The sequence below is a fragment of the Anabrus simplex genome, chromosome 2 (genome assembly GCF_040414725.1).
Source record: "Anabrus simplex isolate iqAnaSimp1 chromosome 2, ASM4041472v1, whole genome shotgun sequence".
Classification (NCBI taxonomy): domain Eukaryota; kingdom Metazoa; phylum Arthropoda; class Insecta; order Orthoptera; family Tettigoniidae; genus Anabrus; species Anabrus simplex.
Window position 1 is genome coordinate 497,984,263 of NC_090266.1, and position 15,298 is coordinate 497,999,560.

Below are 15,298 nucleotides of genomic sequence, written 5' to 3' on the forward strand. Positions count from 1 at the left end.
ATTCACATCGTTGTCATACTTACAACTCGCACGGTATTTTCATTATTTATGGCAACTCACGGAGAATCTTCCAGGAGTATTAATACTTGTTCATCCACAATCGACGTAGGTACTATTGCACATTCCTCCTCAACTAGATTATTCAGTTGTAATGTATTCTCTAGGTTTAAGTTCAGTCGTGTCAGGGAGTTCCCATTCCACACACGAGTGTTTCTTACTGATGTATTTGATATCAATAAATGGCACGAACCTTATGTGCTTTGAGAAAACTGATCTTACGGCATTATCTAGATCGACATATAACGCTGATGTTTATAATTTAGTGTTATAATCTTCTTATTACTTCTAATAAAAGCGTTTTGATGCAGAAAACTCCATTGCTGAGAGGTAATGTGATTCTGTATGCCATTTATATACTCGTTTTCTACACACGCTCCCTTTAGTCCGATTCCTGTGATGATTGTAGCTATGATAGGTTTGGTTCCAGATGGGAGGACTTCTGTTATTTGGTTTAGTGGGGGAATCATAATGTTATTCAAATTAGAAACATACTCAGTAGCTTAAATATATATATTTATTAAACTTTTCACGCACTGTATTATTTTGACAATAAATTGGACAAAAGGACTAATACTACCACCTGGATATCTGACATATATAATATTACCTCTAATATTTATATATATTTACACATGGAGCATTGTTAGTCACTGTCAGTGTTGTAATGTTCAACAGTCCCTCCCTTGAGCTTCAGTAAGAGTACTGGCATTACACTCTCGTTTAGTTCATCTTACTCGTGTTCATTATTGTGCATAGAAGGTTTTGGATATAAGTGACTTTGGTAATACAAAACGAAAACAACTCAGTTTTCTGTTCTAAATTGGGATATTCGAAGTGCTGGTAAATATACTACATTTCTATCATTTGGTGGAAAGTATGAAAATTCACCATTGAAAAATTAAAGAAAATATCCTGCCGAATCTTAGAACTCTCAACGTAGTGCGTACAAACTGAATTAGTGGTATATATTTATTATCTCTTATTGTTACTAGTCGTTCTTACGGTGCACTCTAAATGAACGTCAGTGATATTAAGATGCGTCGTGAATTCCAAGTGAAGATTTTCAGCAACAAACGTATATACTGTGAAATCGAATATAGTGTATTCCTTTATGAGCATGTTAATAGAAAATTTTAGAAATAGTTCATTTACTGGTATTTGAACAGAAAGTTCTAGCTCTTTACTACTTGCTTATTGATAATGTGAATTACTATACATACTTCACAAAATGCTCTTATTATATTCATGTTAATAGCTAAAAAATGTGCTGTTCAAAAGGAGAACTTTTCAAGAAATATAACCATACAGTGGATACACTTGAGGTCTGAGGTTTCACTGCTTCGGTTATAGATCATATGGCGTCTGCATTCCAGCCATTTCAATGTGTATCTTGTTGGAAGTATCATTCGTAGGTCGACCGATCACCATAGGGTATTTTTCAGTGAACTGGAAGCTGAATGAGATATGAGGGATGACAGTTTTCGTTGTTGTGATTTATGCAACGTAGAAACCCTTTAATTAGATATCAGATATCCGTATCACCACCGTTATGAAAGTCATTCTGCTAAAAAAAGCGTAATTCGATTTCAAGTAAACAGAAGGTCAATAGTAAGAATACTATATCATGACGATGGTCCTCATTTAATATATAAATTGTACAATGCCACTTCCTGAATGCGAGATTGTGTGTTATCTCAAGTTGTAACTCTTTTCTTGTAATTATAATATTGACTTAGGGCATGCTAACAGTGAAGGATGCAAATTCAGAAATATTTTCTTCCCTATCTTAATGATCATGAACATTGTTCTTCAATATCGTTCGTAAATATTGCGTATAGATGGATGTAAATATACAATAATAGGCATTGCGGTGAAAAATGGTGAAAGACATATCTCAAGTGTTTATTACCGCCATAGAGTATCTAGCTATGTGAAAATAAACACCTAGTTTAAAAAATATAACACCAGTCGCGTTAAAGCCTTGTGGTGATCATAGTTTTGCCACCATGGGTAAACTTTGTTGATAAGAAGTGCAATGATGACCTTAGGCAGTCATGATGTTTCTGACGGTATCAGTATGCGCGGATTTTGAGCATAGAGTTTTAGATCACATCATTGGATGAACGTTTCTAGCGGTGACAAGATTTATAATAGTTTCGAACAACGACGGGCTTGTTTGATAAGAAGCTCAATTAAACCCTCAGCACTTATGGCCACCTTGAATATTATCTACATATATATATATACTTCTTATGGCCGGCGGTGTCCGACTCATTGGCTTAATGGTCAGCGTACTGGCCTTCTGTCCATAGGGTCCCGGGTTCGATTCCCGGCCGGGTAGGTGATTTTAACCTTCAATGGTTAATTCCAATGGCCCGGGGACTGGGTGTTTGAGCTATTCCCAACATCCCTGCAACTCACACACCACACATAACACTATTCTCCACCACAATAACACGCAGTTACCTACACAAGGCAGATGCTGCCCATCCTCATCGGAGGGTCTGCCTTACAAGGGCTGCACTCGGCTGGAAATAGCCACACGAAATTATTATTATTGTTATGGCCGGCGGTTCTTGAGAAGTCTACACTAAGTTGTTATATTGTTCAAAGGTCGTCATATTGTCATGGTGAGTAGATTTACGTTATTTATCGTTGCTGCTTGAGTTGAACTGTTTTCCTGGAAGGCGCTGGCTTAGATAGTTATTTTAGTTTTTAATGTTACTCGAAGAATTTCTTAACAATATCAATCAAACGTAGTGGATAAGAAATCTTCTCAGCTCCATTTCAGAATGTATTGCAATTAAAGAAATTTATGTACCTCTAGCTGTTAACATCTAATGCTAAAATCGAAGGTGTTCTTCGCAACATTACCGGCATCCAAGTGGTTTCATATAGGAGTATAATAACTTCTCTTGCAGTACACAATGATGTTGGTTACATAATATTAAGATCATAAGTTAAATGCGATGGTTCATTCACAGATTTTAGGCAAGTTGGTTTGCATAGTCGAGTGGAGGATCACGCGCTGATAATTCCTCCAACAACTTGCACCGAAAAGCTTGAATAATTACCAATATTAGCTATAATAAGCACACCTTTAATCTGAAGTATTTCTTTCTTACTCATGCCACGTCAGATGCCTTCACTTTCATAAGATGAAAATGGCAGTCCGCATTTAACGTCATATTTAAAATATTTATTCTGAAATGTATAATAGAAATAGCATTAAGTTTATGAGAATTACGTTTGTTTCTGTATGTCTTTGCTTCCTTTAATAAAAACTTATAAAAATAAATGAACCAAATGTTGATATTCTCCTTTTGTTTCTGTATGGACTGTGTCTTTTAACAACCTAGTCAACCTCTATCCGGTATTATTGTCTAAGAAGGGATTTGAGTTTTTCAGTCATCAACAATATTTATGCAAATATCCGTGTCCTAGACGTTGTCCATCAAAAAGATGTACTGATCACTGCAGGTTACGTCTGTCGTTGAAAGGTTAAGAAGATAAATTTATTGAGTCTGCTTACTACTCTGAACTGTATGAGTAACTGCAGGCCTAATGTTTAGAGTCTTGATCGAATATGCGTACGTATTTTTGTATGCTCTGACGAAAATACAAGTAAGGATAGAAAATATATCATTTTAATTATGAGCTTAATCTACAATAGTGTGGATAATTGTGGTCATATGAATTTATTATCATGCCATATCTTTTCTTCATAGTGACAAGGCCTGCAGGGGATGCTTGCATTTGATGTTCTAAATTATAGACTACACTAATTCTATTACTAATGGTTATCTCTTTAGGAGATCGTTAAGCTAACAGTATGTTGGAAGTTTTGATACAATTTCATTCTTGAATGTTGAAATGATGGTTTAGCCGAAGTACTTGTTTGCTGATGTAAATGTAATTCTTCTCGTTAAGAACTTATGATGTTGCAAACGTGATAAACGTCTTAGCTTACACCATACGATGAGTATCGTAAGTTTACGGATTTTAACTAATTTTCCAGAAATGTTTCATAGAAGTAGTGCATTTCAATGGCAACGCGCCATGTAAAAAAACAAGTATCTGAAGGAGACAATTGAACGAACTCTAATCAACGATTCATATTGCATGTTGTATGTGTTGTAGTCATGAAAGGAAATTCTTGAACTTCCTGTTGATTTTAATGTCATTCATATATGTTTGACATTCTACACAGGCACAATTGGAAGCATAGGGATGTTAAATGAGAGGGATAATAATATGGCAAAAAATCCCGGAAATAATAATAGTAATAAAACGTAAAAGTCTTAAAGTTATATAAAATGATCTCCTTATTGCTTTGTTAAGTCCCTGCTTGTGGGTGTTACATGTGCTATATACGCTGTTAGTTACAAAGAATATGCTTGCGAGTAGCATGTACTTTTGGACAATTACTTTTCTCAAAACGAAAAATGTTAATTGCAGCAAAATTCAATAATTTTTAATATATATATATATATATATATATATATATATATATTCGTTTCCTACAAGCTCGAAGAAGATGATTCGACGAGTGAAAGTAAAATTTAACCTTGTTAAAATGTACCTGAAGGTAGCCCCAAATTAATGTTACACGTCCGTAAAAAAGATGGAAAATGAAATTCTCGGAAAATTCAAAGCTAGGAATGGAAAAATTGTAGTTAATATTACAAGGAATAAGCATTTATTGGATTGATAATGCATGCCTACACATTACCTTCATATTTTTATCATAACACTGTCAGGTGGGCATAAACATTTATTTCGCCTGTGCTATTAATTCATCCGTGTTCAAATATACCACAAATAAAATCATTTGAAATTCCTTCGGAACCTAGTTAAGCTGTTTATGTTTGATTAATTAAATCATATGGTAATGATGGAATGTAAAAGAAATGTACGAAAGCATACTGAAATAAATTTAGTAACTGAGTTAGAATATGACAAATTTAGCGAATACAGATATAATCTCTCAGGTTGATCTTGTAAGACAGAGGCCATACGATGATCATAATTTACTTGTAACAGGATGGCTTGCAGTCCGGTTCTATAATGATAAAATCTTACAATTTCCAAGATTAGTGAATAGACAGAAGTTTATGACCGTTTCCAAAGTGTGTAGGAATCAAGTGTGTATGTATCTGTTGACTGGATTTGACTAGCGTTTCTGAATATACAATGGGAGATTTGCTTGTACCTTCTACGACAAATAATTTTGATTGTGTTTATAATGCGAATGTTTATCCAAATGACAACTCTAGAAGAATGTACAGGGTGGGCGAGAAGTCCCCGTAGAGGTCTTCTTCTAAAATATTACAATGGACTGATAGCGTTAGAGAAAGCACTGTTGGAGCAATACATTGTCAATTATCGGGATATTTTATTTAATAAGAAGGAAAATTGAATGATTTGTTTTCAATTTACAGGATTTTCAATAACGAAAGTAAATTCGTCGCCCGAAACTCTCTTTTGGAGTTAGACTTAAAGGTGTGATGCACTGTCATTTTCTTCACTCCTGCAAAAGGAGTACGTTAGAGATAGGCAGATATTTCTGGCCTGGATGGTATTCATACATTCTTTCTAGATATAAAATACGGTATTTAGACGATATGCTACGTGCATTTACTGTATATCAACTTATTTTTGTTTACTAAACACAGCCATATAAAAATACTTAGAAAGTTTCTTCCATCTAATTTGATTTTATGTTAATTATACTTTTGAGCTACAGCTACCTTAGTCTTTGGTAGATGCATGAAGTTTGATTACGACCGACAGCGCCAGTAATAATATCACTGACCGTCATGCTAACAGCTTTTAGGGAGGGACGGTTGTTCATATCTCCGTACAAACTAGATTACATCACACTCAAACGAAACAAAGTTTCACAAATATTTTGATGAGGGATTCGTTTAGCTGTGGACCCACGTTTTAGCTACACAGGGAAGGGAACCTCCAATTAAGATAAATACACCGTTAGTAACAGAAATAACATTTTTATATGCTTTTTACACGACATAGAAAAGTCGCGTTCAGGCTTTTAGAAAGATACTGGGATCCTTGAAGTCTTCATGGTTATCTACACATGGGTGATGGCTTCCGTGTGTCCTGTGTCTATGTCGCTCTTTGGAGCAATAGTGACTATCACGTGAGGTGGGCTAGGGGTCTTCTTGCGACGGCGGAACAGCTCCATACGAAGAAACTCGTGGTAGAGGTAAGAGAGACGTGACTCATCCCTCTCGCGGCGCAAATAACGCACCATGATAACTACCAGCGCCGTGGCATACAACAGCAGGACAACCACAATGTACACAACAGCATTGCTCTGACTATTGCGGTGCATAGCCAGGATCTTTGCTGTTTGCTCAGGCTGTAGATTCATGACGGAACCATTGGAAGAAGACCATGGTGTAGCCGGAATCGTGGACATCCTGCAACAAAAGAGATCTTTCCTAAATTATTGTGCACATTTCTTCTGTTGGCATCAATAAGTAGAGGGTGTTATCAGAGACTATACTCTACAATACTCACTACAGTCGCGTTTATTTATTTTATTGTGATACTGGGCTAGCATTAGCTAAATGAAACTGAAATATCTGCTTTACCGTTCCAAAGAGAAAACTAAGCATTCTGAGACGGCGCGATGTTTGATGTATCCTGAATATGAGCGCTTTTTATTTGTAAATAACACATGCACACATTTTTCATCTGCTGAATGATCTTCATTTGTTAAGCTAACAGCACTGATAATGTATATATAAGTTGCTAATAGAGGTACGTTATTTAACTGTATAAATCATATTAACATTTGTTTTAAGAAGCTTAACTACGTTTCCATATGTTCGTTGTTAGAATGCAAGTGTGATACACATCAAAATTCCTCATTCTGTATAAAGATGAAAGAAAACAAATACTGCGCTCACTTTAACGGCACTTTTCACAGAAACAGGTTTTGACTGCAGTTGAAGGCCACGTTTTCCCACTCTTTAAATCCCTACAAGCACTTGTATCAAGACTCAACAGTTTAGCTCAGTTTAATATCGTTTTATACGGAGTACAAAGTAAAACATTAGCCCCGCGCTCACCCATCGACCAATGAAAGATATATGTATATATACATAACTAGCTGCTACCCGCGGCCTTGCTCGACGTGGATTTCGTAATTTGATAAAAGTAATCATTCCTCGCTACTGCACTAATGCATTTTCTGAAAATTTCCAAAGCATAAAAACTCACCGAAAGATGTATGTTCATTTATTCCAATATCTCTTTGCAAACTACGTGTGGTATTGCCTTTTTGGGCTAAATTGACCAGGCTACTGGCAGAGCTAACTCTGGATCAAGCGACATAGAACTGTCCATGTCAGAAACAGCCCACTCTCAAGTCGAAATAAAAATACGTTTCCTTTTATAAACGTCCGCAACATCTGCAGTTTATGAGGTAGGTATCGGCATAATAATAATAATAATAATAATAATAATAATAATAATAATAATAATAATAATAATAATAATAATAATAATAATAATAATAATAATAATAATTCTTTCCCTATAACAGCACTTCTCCCTTAAGTGTATTTTCCGAAGAAAGAAGATACGTGTTTGTTTATTTTTAAAGGAAATTCGAAGTACCAATTTTCACGTCTGTAACATCTTCGGATTTTGAAATATAAGTTTCCTCATAAAAATAATTCAACCCCTTCTTCATTTCATTTCACCTTTACCCCCTTAAGTGGCTTCTTCAAAACAAAAAATACGTGTTTCTTTATTTTTAGAGGAGATTCCAAATACCAATTTTCGCGTCTGTTACATCTTCAGTTTTTGAGATATATCCTCATAAAAATCAACTCCTTTTTCACTTATTTTCACCCCCTTAAGTGGATATTAAAAAATTCGGGTTTTCCAAATACCAGTTTTAACGTCTATAACATCCGTTTTCGAGATATAATTATCCCCATAAAAAGAATTCGACCCCTTTTTCAATCCTTTTAACCCCGCTTTAATAGAATTTCCGAAAATAAAAATACGAGTTTCTTTATTTTTAAAGGAGATTGCAACCAAATACCAATTACTACATCTGCAACATCAGTTTTTGAGATGCAAGTATCCCAATAAAAATAATTCACCCCATTCTTCACTTCTTCTCAAACCCCAGCCCCCCCACTCCGCTTAAGTGGATCATAAATATATGTTCCTTTATTTATAAGGCTTCCAAATACCAATTTTCACGACTGGAAAATCTTCAGTGTTTGAGTTATCAGTATCTCCATAAAAATATTTCAACTCTGTTTCACCCCCTAAATTGATCACACCCCCCCAAGTGCGTGTTTCTTTATTTTCAAATAAGATTCCAAATGCCAATTTTCACGTCGGCAACATCTTTAGTTTTTGAGGTATAGACCTAAGTATCCTCATACAAAGAATACAACAATTTTTTTCTATTCTTTCACCCTCAAGTGGATTTTCCGAGAACACAAGTATAGTCTACGTGTTTCTTTATAACAAATACTATTTTTCACGTCTGTAAACTCTTTATTTATTGAGACATAAATATCCTCATAAAAGGAATTCAATTAATTTTTCAATTCTTTCACCCCCCCATCCAAAGTTAGCTTCCGATAATAAAATAATACGTGTTTATTTATTTTTAAAGAAGATTCCAACTGTAAGTGTTAATGTCTGTAAAATCTTCAGTTTTTGAGATATCAGTATCCTAATAAAATAATTCAACCCCTTTTTCAGTCCTTTTTACCCCCACGTAAGCGTTCTTTCCGAACACAAAAATACGTGTTTAATTTTTATAAGAGATTAAACATACCAATTTTGACGTCTGAAACATGTTACGTTTTTGAGATATACTGCGGATATGCTCATTTTAAAAATTCACTCTCTTTTTCACGTCCCCTTAAGTGGATTTTAACAAAACAAATTATGCGTGTTCCTTTACTTTTAAAGGAGATTCCAAATATCATTTTCACGTCTGTAACGTGTTAAGTATTTAAGATATACTTTAGATACACTCATTTTAAAATTTCACCCCCATTTTCACTCCTGTTCACCACCCCTTAAGTAGACTTCCCAAAAACAAAAGTATGCGTGTTTCCTTATTTTTAAAGGAGATTTCAAATACAAATTTTCATGACTGTAACATCTTCAGTTTTTGAGATATAAGTATCCTCACAAAAGGCATTCACTCCATTTTCACCTTTTCCACCCCCTTAAGGGGATTTTCCCAAAACAAAATATCATGTTTCTTTATTTTTAAAGGAGATTCCAAATACCAATTTTTACATCAATAACCTGTTAAGGTTTTGAGTTTATGTTCATTTAAACAATTCACCCCACTTTTCATCCCCTTAGCCATGGAATATCCAAAAACACTCCCTTAGTGGGCACCTATACTCTAATATAAATGTATGCCCAACATTTCATTTCTATATGTCCGGTCGTTTTGGCTCGGCGATGATGAATCAGTCAGTCAGTCAGTCAGTCAGTCAGTCGGGACATGTTGTATTAAACATACCGAGTGGTACAGCTGCCCCTATTCACTCAGTTTTATCCAACCCGCAGATTATAGCGTAACCTAAAAACATTGACCTTGGCTACTCACAGCGATGTCTGGTCTTACTTCGCTTTCTATAATTCGTTTATTCTTGTCAACGAAATCAGCATTAACGATAAAATACCGAATGATTGTAAAGAATCGTGAAAATTCTGTATCGCAGAAATTTCATGTACACAGAATATGATGGCAAATGACTAGAAGTAGTGTTCATATGACGCTGGTAAACGACAGCTCGTGATATCCGAGCGTGCTCGAAGTTAGAAAAGGAAAGCGGTGCTCGTTAGTCGGAGGTTCAAGTCCCGTATTTGACGATTTTTTTATTTCGTTCTTGAATGTTCGTGTGAGTCGCGTCGTTGAAGACAAATCTAAATCATAATCAGTTCTCACGTTGCAGGTGCTCTGTTGTGTTAAAAATCACCACCTCCTTCGTGAAAGCTTATCTGAGTACGGTAGAGGCGTGTCATTCTTGCTTGATGCAGCGTATGTGGTGGAGCCTGCCTGCATTTTGCTGCAAAGATTATAATGTCCTATTTCATGTGCCCCACGAGTAGGGGAGCAATAGCGGTTCTGAGTCACCTCGTTAGCATTTTTCTGCTGAGTCAGGACCGAAGGTCATCTACCCCATGACTTCGTGACCACGTGACCGTGACGTCACGAACACGTGCTCTTGTTTGTAAACAAAGCCACGTGCTTATCCAAGTGCTTTTTGATAGCTGTCAACTCAACAGCTGTCATCTTGACGAACTCTAACCTCACTTTTAAGGACAACAGAGCACCGCTAACCTCACTGCTGCCATCTTGACGGGGGTAAACCTCACTGTTGCCACCTTATGCACGTGGGGTTGGGCAATTTAAAATCCATGTGCTTTGGAAAGCTGTCAAGATGACACGTCCAATCCACGTGGGCGCGGGATTTTTAACAAGTGAACGTGGCTAGCCATGCTGCAACCATCTTAACAGGGTGAAACATTTTTGCTACCTTATGCATGTAGGAGCGCGGAATTTAAAATCCGTGTGCTTTTGACAGCTGCCAGGTCCTAACCACGCGGGCATTGTTTTTAAACAAGTAAACGTGACTAACCTCAGTGCGGCCATCTTAACAGTCCTAACCTCACTGTTGCCATCTTAACCACGTGGAGGGCGCAGAATTTAAAATCCACGTGCTTTTTGACACCTGTCAAGTCCTAACCACGTGCACTTGTTTTCAACGTGGCTAACCTCACTGCTGCCATCTTAACAGACCCAAACCTCACTGTTGCCATCTTAAGCATGTAAGGGGGAGCGAAATTTAAAATCCACATGCTTTTAACAGCTGTCAGGTTCTTTGAGCACGTGGACGCGGGATTTATACATATGAACGTGGCTGACCTCAGTGCTACCATCTTGACAGCGCCAAACCTCACTGCTACCATCTAGGAGAGCGGAATTTAAACGAACTTAACACGACTTAGCCACGCTGCGGAATTTTCTTGAGCGATCGTAAAGCCAGGGGATCTAACCTCAGAGCTTTAATACTAGCTGCCCTTCTTAACATGTCCCTTCCCGTTACCATCTTCGAGGGGTCTAAGTTTCAAGACAAACTGCCCTTCTCGGCAAGACCCTTCTCGACATAGTTTTCATGTAAGCTGCCCTTCTCGACAACACCCTTTCCGACATAGTTTTCATGCAAGCTGCCCTTCTTGACAAGACCCTTCTCCACGTTGTTATAATGTAAGTTGCCGTTTTCGACAAGACCCTTCCTAAAGTAATTTTCATGCAAGCTGCCCTTCTCAACATGACCCTTCCCGAGCTAACCCTCTCGAAAAGATCCTTCCCCAACATAGTTTTTATGCTAGCTGCCCTTCTCGACAAGACCCTTCCCGACATAGTTTTCATGCAAGCTGCCCTTCTTGACAAGACCCTTTTCGACGTTGTTATCATGCAAGCTGCCCTTCTCGACAAGACCCTTCAGGATCCTTCCCGACATAGTTTTTATGCAGGCTGCCCTTCTCGACAAGACCCTTCCCGACGTAGTTTCCATGCAAGCTGCCCTTCTCGACATGTCCCTTCCCGACATAATGTTAAAGCAAGCAGCCCTTCTCAACATGATCTCTTTCCGACACTATTTTGGAGAAAGGATTAATCAAGCTGCCCTACTCGACATAGTTCCTTCCCGATATCATTTTGGAGAGAGGATTAAGCAAACTGCCCTTCTCGACATGAAATTTTGCGAAGGCGTTATGGCACGGGGGTACTCAAGTTGTGAATCCCTTTTAGTCGTCTTTTACACAAGGTAGGGAATACTGTAGGTGGTCGCAAGATAAGATGCTCAACGACAGGCAGGATGTGTTCTCAAGATAGGAGCACCCCTTTTAGTCGTTACGACAGGCAGGTGTTTACTCAATTTGAGAATCCCTTTTAGTTGTCTTTGACCTGATGCTCTTTCTAGATGTATTCAATATTGCGTGTACGAAGAGAAGTGTAATAAGATATAAAACACCTAGTCTCCGAGCTAAACTTAGAACCCACGGCCCTCTGAATCACAGACCAAAAGCTGCTTCTATACCTATCCCCAACATTTGGCTGATATGATAATAGGAAACTATCTTTAGAGATATGATAAAGAAATATGCAGTCCCCGAGCTAAACTTTCGGTCTGATAGAACTCGCAGCCCTCACCAAAGCAGCCTCTTAGCCATGAATAAAACTAATCCCCTTAGGTTTAATCGTGTTATAGAGGACATGGAACTTACTGTTGTTATCTTTCAGTACATATTTCAGTCGACTTTTACATCAGGTGTTTAGAACACTGAATGTTTGATTGTAACATTTGAAGTATAGAATTGATAACTGAAACGTTGTATGACCGGATGTTCTTCCTAGATATATTGCGTGTACGAAGAGAATTGCAATCAGATAAAAGACACCTAGTTTCTGAGCTAAACCTAGAACCCGCAGCCTCCTAAATTACAGACCATAGCTGCTTTTATACTCATCCCTAGCATTTGCCAGATGTAATAATAGGGGCCTAGCCTACTCTCATCGGAGGGTCTGCCTTTTTACAGTGTCAGCCTGGTAGCACAAAGAAGATAGATATAGCTGCTATCTCGTGCATTACTCCCTAGGCCGTTAGGGTCCGACTTCGATTTGTGACTATTATCCCGCTATGGATTTAAACCCCGGAGAGTAAGAACGTTGTATGACCGTACGTTCTTCCTAGATGTATTCAATATTGCGTGTACGTAGAGAAGTGCAATAAGATAAAAAACCACCTAGTCTCCGAGCTAAACCTAGAATCCGCAGCCCTATGAATTACAGACCAAAGCTGCTTCTATACTCATCCCCAGCATTTGCCTGATGTGATAATAAGGCCTAGTCTACTCTCATCGGAGGGCCTGCCTTTTAACGGACTCAGCCCTGTAGCACAAGGAAGATGGGTATAGCCACGATTTTGCGCAATCGCCCCTAGGCCGCGAAAGTAGAAAAGTACATTTATGAATATGTCACGGTCGAATATGCAGGATTTGAACCCCCGGGAGACCTATTAAACTGCAACGCTGTATATTTATCAAGGTAGCCTACTTTCATCGAAGAGTCTGTCGTTTTTAACGGTCCCAACCCGATAGCACAACGAAAATCGATGTAGCCACCATTTTGCGCAATCGCCCCCAGGCCGTCAAAGTAGATAAATACATTTATGAATATGTTACGGTCGAGTTGTACTCAGATAACGTTGTGGTAACAGAATTTATTATGCAGGCCTAAAAGTTAATAATATAATCACGATGGAGCATTATGTGAATAAATTTTTACATTATTCCTCTGTGAGGCACGACGAACAGTTAGTGCATGTACAGACACAGTGAGCATTGCTGCATCCACAGTAATTTAACACGCCGTTTCCTGTTAGTGAAGCGTGCGGCTAGCTTGCTATGAGCAAATGTTCACTTCGATTGTACAGTGTGATAAATGCAGTTCTGTTCTTCTTTACTAATTGCAAAAATAATTATAATCATGATTATTTTTCTCTTTAAATATGTAAGTGTTGTTAATCCCAGGTAAGTGTATGCGTGCGTGTAATTTTGTTATTTAAATTTGTACAGTGCAGTGTGATAGTGGTGGTGATTATTGATTTTACCGAACACCGCAATGCGTTCGAAAACCAAGTGAATCTATGACCTCTTATCATAGGAGCACTTGTGTATGCGTGTGTATGTGCGTGTAGTTTTATTATCTACGTTTTTACGATGCAGTGTGATTGTCATAAGTCTAGAAGATAAGTTTCCGTGGTTTCTTATTTTTTATCAAGCAAATGCTGGGGGATGTACCTTAATTAAGATCACGGTCGCTTCCACTGCGTGGTTTGCGACATCAGCTTGTAGCGTGTTCGGACTCTACTGTCGGCAGCCCTGAAGATAGGTTTCCGTGGTTTCTTATTTTTTATCAAGCAATGCTGCGGCTGTGCCATAATTAAGATCATGGTCGCTTCTACTGCGTGGTTTGCGACACGTAGCTATCAGCTTGTAGTGGGTTCGAACCCTACTGTCAGCAGCCCTGAAAATAGGTTTCCCTGCGTTATCATCAAGCAAATGCTGCGGCTGTACCTTAATTAAGATCATGGCCGCTTCTACTGCGTGGTTTACGGCACGTAGCTCTCGGATTGCAGCGGGGTCGAACTCACTGTCGGCAGCCATGAAGATAGGTTTCCATGGTTTCTCATTTTCACACCAGGAAAATGCTGCGGGTGTATCTTAATTAAGATCACGGTCGCTTCCACTGCGCGGTTTGGGTCACGTAGCTAACACCTTGTAGCGGGTTCGAATCCTACTGTCGGCAGCCATGAAGATAGGTTTCCATGGATTCTTATCAGTCAAATGCTGGGGCTGTACCTTTGTTAAGACCACGATCGCTTCTACTGCACGTAGCTATTAGCTTGCATTCGAGAATAGTGGGGTTCGAACCCCACTGTTGTATTCGCTAACCTACAGACTCAGCTATGTGCCCTGTAGTCGTCAACTACGTGCCCTTACAGCGTCAGTTTAGAAAAATAACTAACAGATAAAATATTATCCCACCGAAGACCTGCAACAACTACACAGGGCTATGTTTTACGGACAGATGCCCTTCTCGTTATCATTTTGTTTCACAGCAGGCAAGATGCTGGTGCTATATCTTAATTAGGACTACGGTCGCTTCTACTGCGCGTAGTTATCAGCTTGTAGCGGGTTCGAATTCCCACTGTTGTAGTCGCTAACTTACAGACTCAGCTATGTGTCTTGTAGTCGTCAACTACATGCCTTTAGGGGCGTCAGTTTAGAAAAAAAACTAACAGATAAAAAATATTATCCCTCCGAGGACCTGCAACAACTACACAGGGCTATGTTTTACGGACAGATGCCCTTCTTACAGCAGGCAAAATGCTGATGCTATATCTTAATCAAGACTACGGTCGCTTCTACTGCGCGTAGCTATCAGCTTGTAGCGGGTTCGAACCCCCACTGATGTAGTCGCTCTGCGCGTAGACTATCACCTTGTAGTGGGTGTGAACCCCACTGTTGTAGTCGATAACCTACAGACTCAGCTATGTGCCCTGTAGTCGTCAACTACATACCTTTAGAGCGTCAGTTTAGAGAAAATAACTAACAGATAAAATATTATCTCTCCGAAGACCTGCAA

The 15,298-nt window shown here is 38.4% G+C and overlaps 1 long non-coding RNA gene across 1 annotated transcript in view; it reads right to left on the reverse strand.

The window, feature by feature from the left end:
• Window positions 1-6,072: 6,072 nt before the first annotated feature.
• The window catches only part of LOC136863583 (uncharacterized), a 526,057-nt gene continuing 516,831 nt past the window's right edge, over window positions 6,073-15,298 (reverse strand). Inside the window, exon 3 of the long non-coding RNA XR_011017758.1 lies at window positions 6,073-6,506. This is a non-coding gene — a long non-coding RNA (uncharacterized lncRNA). The remainder of the gene's footprint in view (window positions 6,507-15,298) is intronic.